At 44.1% G+C, this 6515-nt stretch overlaps 1 pseudogene; it reads right to left on the bottom strand.

Annotated features, from left to right (window-relative positions):
• Positions 1–814: 814 nt before the first annotated feature.
• LOC113268608 (zinc transporter SLC39A7-like) lies at positions 815–1766 on the bottom strand (annotated as a pseudogene).
• Between the last annotated feature and the right edge of the window lie 4749 nt (positions 1767–6515).

Here is a 6515-nt window from a genome sequence, read left to right as displayed (position 1 = left end):
TAGATGAAGTCACCAAGAGAGTGAGCCCCGATGGCAAAGAAGCCTAAGACCAAGCCCTGAGGTGCTCGTTATTTAGAAGTAGGGAAGGTGCTGAGGAGCCCGCAAAGGAGGCCGAGAAGGAATGGTCACTGAGGTCAGAAGAGCACCAGGAGAGGGTGGGGTCCTGGGGGCCAAGTGAGAATGTATTTCCAGCAGGAAGGAGTGGTGGGCCATGCCCCGTCCCGGTGTACGTGGATGAGATGTGCAAGGATGACTGAGCCGATCTGGAAAGGATGATTTCGTGCAGTGTTGGGGTTGAGGGCCTCCCTGGAGAAGGCTCTAGAGAGACCAGGAAGACAGCACTTTTTTGTTTTGTCTAAATGTTTTGGGGGCAGAAGATCTGTGGATTTGATTTCCACTCACCACTCCCTTGATTCAACTAGAGATTTAAAACACAGAAACAACAACAACAATAAAACCAGGCCATGAGATTAGCAACTAACTCCCCCCTCCCAAGCACTCCCAAATCAGGACACATGGTGGATGTTTAATTGATGTTTATCCTCCGTCCTCCTGCTCCCCCCTCTATCCCAGGATCCGGTCTTCCCGGAAGCCACCACCAACCAGTGGGACAGGGGGCAGACCTTGAAGAAGCCTGTGTGCGGCAGCTCCATCCTCTGAGAACAGGGGGTGGGGACACGGGGTGCGCTTCCATCACCTCTCTCTCTCCCAGCCTCTTCATGGTCCCTTGCCGCCCAGACACAAGAACACGGTCCCTCTGACCCCTCATTATCACCTGTACAGCCCCTGTAAGACTGCCCAACATGGATAGTCCTCATGCTGAAGTCACCCCTTCCCTGGTATACAACTCCTCGTTTTGCCAGATGTCCCTCCACAACCTGGACACAGCCCTGACCCGGAGGGTCATCATGACAACTTGCCCCAGCAGCCCCAGCCCCTCCACAAGTGACCACAATGGTGATGCCCCCCACCTCGTATCCCACTTCCTTTGTTCTTTTTCCTCTGAGCTTTGCTTCTGCTTCGAAGGATGCTCCTGTCTTCCAGCCCACGACTTCCTGTGTAACCCTGGGTGTGTGCATATCCTCCTGTTATGTATCTCATGAATTTCTCTATCACAAGAGAGGTGACAGTTCCTCCGAGCACCCACAGTCCCACAGACAGAACGGGGCTCTCCCACGGTGCTTGAGAGATTGAGGTGAGAAGCAAGTTCCAGGGCAGGAGGGACGAGGTGCAAGAAGGGATCTCCCAGGAATCTACCCTAAGCAAAGCTGAACACCATCTGGAAGGGGGCGTGGTGCCAGGGACTCGGACAAGGAAGGGACAAGGAAGAGGATGAGAAACGGAGTTGTGGACATGGGCGGTGTGGCCCCAGTCACAGGTCCAGAGAGCCACAGGTCCAGGTCCTGCTTGATGCCTGGAGCTGCAGACTCCCCACGGCCTCTATGGCTGTGCCCAAGGTCATGTTCATGTCCTCCGTGGTAGGGCTGTGATAGGAGTGGTCATGGCTATGGCCGTGGTGCAAATCCTCGTGTGAATGTCCATGGTTGCGACTATGGCTATGCCCGTGCCAGATGTTCTTGGGAGTGTGGCCATGGCCGTGGGCACGCTGGGTTCTTGGTGGAAATCCATCGTAAGTGCCTATGATGGTGGCCATGGAAGTGCTCGTGCAGTGACCATGACCCCCATGTCTGGTTACCAGCAGCCCCGAGGCCACCAAGGTCAGCAGTCCCACAGCCACCCGGGGGCGCCCTCAGGCCTCTGGCCATCAAGCGGACCAGAAAGATAGACAGTGACTGGTTTTGACACTTAGCTCCGTACCTCTGTGGGAGCTGCTTCTCTCTACTCGTGCCCTCCGTCCACTTCTATGGGCCTCTCCTCCGTTCCATTCTGTCCCCAACTACGTTGTTCCCAAGGCTCTTCCTGAGACAGCACTTTGGAAGAGTTTTGCCATCGAGGAAAACAGAGAGGTAGCACGGTGTCTGAAGGGGCCTGTGTGGTCAATGGAAAGCTTACTTTGTTTGACTTTAATATGAGACAAATTAAATAAATTGAAAGAAGTGTCTGTGGCAGAGAAGACAAGTAGCAGTGGGGATTTGGGGTGAAGTGGAAAAGACGAAATGAGACTGGGCTCTATAGGGTCAAAGATGACAGCGTGCTATGAGTCAAAGAGAACAGAGTGGTAGAACGATTTCTGCTGGGGGCCAGCCAGAGGGGAGAAGCAGACAAACAAAACAAAACAAACACCACCCTCTTCTCCCCTCTGATCTTAACTATGCAGAGCAAACTGCTCGATTCGAAGTCAAGAATACTTGGGGCGCCTGGCTGGCTCAGTTGGTGGAGAATACAACTCCTGATCTAGGGGCTGTGAGTTTGAGCCCCATGCTGGGCGTAGGGATTCCTTCAAAATAAAATCTTTAAAAAACAGAACCCCAAAAACCCCACACAAAGTTGTGAATACTCATACATTAACATTTTTTCCACCTCTTTTCCTCCCATGTGCCTCCCAAGGCAAGAACTGGAAAGCTGGGAAGAATGAATACATTTCTGTTACATTTCTTTGAGATCAATTAAGGCATCACAGCATTTTTTAATGCACCAGGGATCCTGGCAAAATCAAGAGGAGGTTTTGAGCAGGGAGGGGAGCGTCTCTGCTCACACCTGGGCTGTCATCAGACAGAGGGTTTCACTTCACTAGAGACCCGAAGGTCAGTCTTGTTTCCACCTGCTTCTCCCAAAAGTGGGCTGACGGTCACAGTCCGGGACAGTAGTATCTGTTGAACTGCGGCGGGTTGCTTCTTTGCCAGGGAATTTTCTGTGCAGGGAATGGGTGTTGTAGGACAAAAGGCTACAGAGCTGACACAATGCCGCTGCTGTGTGCTCCCATCCAGTGGGCCTGAGGCAATTCCTGGAGACATTTTTGGTGGGTTACTGCACACCCACAAATAGCTACTTAAAAAAGGGAAAAGAACAAAACTTTACAATTAGAGGGCTATTGAGAAAAGGCATTTAAAAACTAACAGATAACAGATGCGCCTGTTACTTCTTGCCACGGATTGTTACTTCTAAATTGTTTCCCAGCCTCCAGTCTCTCCCACGCCAATCCATGCTGCACACTGTAGCAGGATTAATCTCCGGAAAGCACAGATCTGATCTTGTCACTTCGATGCTCAAGCACCTTCAATGGCTCCCCACTGCCTTTGAAATAAGCGAGCATTGAAGATCCCTTATACTGGAGCCTCTCTTCTCTTCCCTCCCCCTGCCCCCCATCTCCCACTGCTCCCTTGGACATGTGCTGAACTAAAGCTTCTCTCTCCAGTAGGATTCTCTTCCTGATCTGTTTTCTTATCCTCCTACTCTTCCCCTGATTCACTCCAATTCAGTCTTTCACTCTTGGTTTACTTATTTCTTCTGGGGAGCTCTTCCCCTGCCTACCAACCTCTGGGTGGAACTAGGCACTCCGGGTGTACTCGTGAATGTAAGCAAGCGAGAAAGAGCAAGTGAACCGAACAGTCTGCCTTGACTCCCAAGATTTATTCTTGCTTTTCTTTCCCCCCACCTGACCGGTCTTTGACACCATTCCTGGTCTATAAAATTTTTATCCAAACCACACATACTCAGTCACTGGATTCATAAGAAAGTTGACACTGCAGGAAAGAAGGGTCTTTTAAAAAAATGGTTCTGGGTCAGTAGGATGTCTGTATGGAAGAAAGGAATCTTGACCCTACCTCGCACACACACCAAAATCAATTTCAGATGGATTGTGTACTTAAATATGAAAAGCAAAAGAATGAGACTTTTAGAAGAAAACATATGAGAAAAATCTTCAAACCTTTAGGTAGGCAAATATTTCTTTTTTTTTTTTTTTAAAGATTTTATTTATTCATTTGACAGAGATAGAGACAGCCAGCGAGAGAGGGAACACAAGCAGGGGGAGTGGGAGAGGAAGAAGCAGGCTCCCAGCGGAGGAGCCCGATGTGGGACTCGATCCCGGAACGCCGAGATCACGCCCTGAGCCGAAGGCAGACGCTTAACGACTGCACCACCCAGGCACCCCAGTAGGTAAAGATTTCTTAAACAGGATACAAAAAGCTCTAATTATAAAGGAGAACATTGGTAAATTACCATTCAGGTTAAGAAGTTATTTTCATTAAAACACACCATTAAGAGATTTAGAAAGGCAGACACAATAGAGCAATACTAGAGAAAATCAATGAAACCAAAATTGGTTCTTTATAACAATTAATAAAATTAACAAACCTTTAACTGAACTGATCAAGAAAAAAGAGAGAAATACTCAAATTACTAAATCAGAGATGAAAGAGGAAACATTATTGATCTTTCAGAAATAAAAAGAATTGTAATACTACAAAAGATTGTGTGCCAACAAACTAGCTAACCTACATGGAATGGACACAGTCCTAAAAAGCCACAAATTACCAAAACTGACGGAAGAAGAAATATAAAATCAGAATAGACCTACAACAAGTAAAGTGACTGAATTAGTAATAGTAACTTAAAAAAATCTTTCAACAAAGAAAAACCCAGACCCAAATAATCGGATGGTTTTACTAATAAATTCTACGAAATGTTTAAAGAATTCACACCAACGCTTTGAAGAGGAAATACTTGCCAACTCATTCTATGAGGCCTGTATCACTCTGATGCCAAAACAAAGACATCACAAGAAAATTATAGAACAGTATTTTCTTAGAGTATAGATGCAAAAATCCTCAAAAAAAATATGCAAAAAAAAAAAAAATCTAGCAACATAGAAAAAGAATCTTATACTAGGACTGAAATTTATTCCAGCAATGGGAGGGGAGGTTGGTTTAACACATGAAAACCTATCGATGTAGTATATATATACCATATTAATAAGCTACAAAAACAATATGATCATCTTATGCAGAAAATCATTTGACAAAATTCAACTCCCTTTCTTGATAAAAGCACTTAAATTAGGAATACAGCTAAATTTCCTCAACCTAACAAAGACCATCTATCAACACAGCTAACATCATACTTAATGGTGAAAGACTGGCCATTTCCCCCCTGAGATCAGGAAGAAGACAAAGATGTCTGCTCTAACATTTACATTCAAAATAGTACTGGAAGTTCTAACCAGAGCAGTTGGGCAAGAACAAGAGATAAAAAGCATCCAAATTGTAAAGGAAGAGGTGAAATGGTCTCTAATTACATGACATGATTTTATATGTAGAAACCCTAAAGATCTTACAAAAAAACTATCAGACCTAATAAAGAAATTCAGCAAAGTTGCAGGATATGAAATCAACACACGAAAACCACGCTAGGAATTTATAACCTAAAGAGGAAATCAAGAAAACAATTTCATTTATAATAGCATCAAAAAGAATAAAATACTTGGGAATAAATTTTAAAAAACAGTGCAAGACTTAAGCAATCAAAACTACAAAATTTCACTGAAAAAAATTAAAGAAGATCAAAATAAATGGGAAGTCATTCCATGTTCATGGATCAGAAGACTTAATATTATTAAGATGGCAATACTTCCAAAATGATCTAGAAGTGCAATGCAGTCCCTATCAAAATCTCAGCTGCCATTTTTGAAAAAGCGACAAGCTTGTACTAAAATTCATGTAGAGATGTAAGGGACCCAGAATAGCCAAAATATTTCGAGCAAGAAAAAAAAAAGAAAGAAAGAAGACTGGACAAAGTTGGAAGACTCACATGTCCAAATTCCAAAACTTGCTACATATCAAGAGAGTGTGGCATAAGAATAGAAATATAGATCAATGAGATAGAATTCAGAGTCCGGAAATACACCCTTATATTTATGGTCAATTAATTTTTTTTTAAAGATTATTTATTTATTTATTCAACAGAGAGAGAGACAGTCAGCGAGAGAGGGAACACAAGCAGGGGGAGTGGGAGAGGAAGAAGCAGGCTCATAGCGGAGGAGCCTGACGTGGGGCTCGATCCCACAACACCGGGATCACGCCCTGAGCCGAAGGCAGACACTTAACCACTGTGCCACCCAGGCACCCCCTATGGTCAATTAATATTTGATAAGGGTACCAAGACAATTCAATGGGATTAAAATAGTCTTTTCAACCGATGATGCTGGGACAATAGGATACCCACATGCAAAAGATGAAATTGGATCCCTATCTCACACCATATACAAAGATTAATTCAAATTGGGTCATATATGTAAATGTAAGAGCTAAAACTATAAAACTCTCACAAGAGAACATAGGAGTGAATATTCATGATCGTGGATTTTGGCAATGGTTTCTTAAATATGATACCAAAAGCACAAGTGACAAAAGAAAAAAAAATAGATAAACTGGATTTCATTTAAATGAAAAACTTCTGGGCTGCAAATGTGAAAGTGAATGAAAGTAAAAAGGCAATCCACGGAATGGGAGAAATTGCTTGCAGATCATATATCCAGTAAGGGACTTGTAACCAGAGTATATAGAGAATTCTTACAAGTCAATAATTGTGATTTAAAAGAACCCAAATAACCCAAT

Source organism: Ursus arctos, unplaced genomic scaffold (assembly GCF_023065955.2).
Source record: "Ursus arctos isolate Adak ecotype North America unplaced genomic scaffold, UrsArc2.0 scaffold_32, whole genome shotgun sequence".
Classification (NCBI taxonomy): domain Eukaryota; kingdom Metazoa; phylum Chordata; class Mammalia; order Carnivora; family Ursidae; genus Ursus; species Ursus arctos.
Note: the sequence above shows the minus strand (reverse complement) of the source record. Positions and strands in the feature narration are given on the sequence as shown.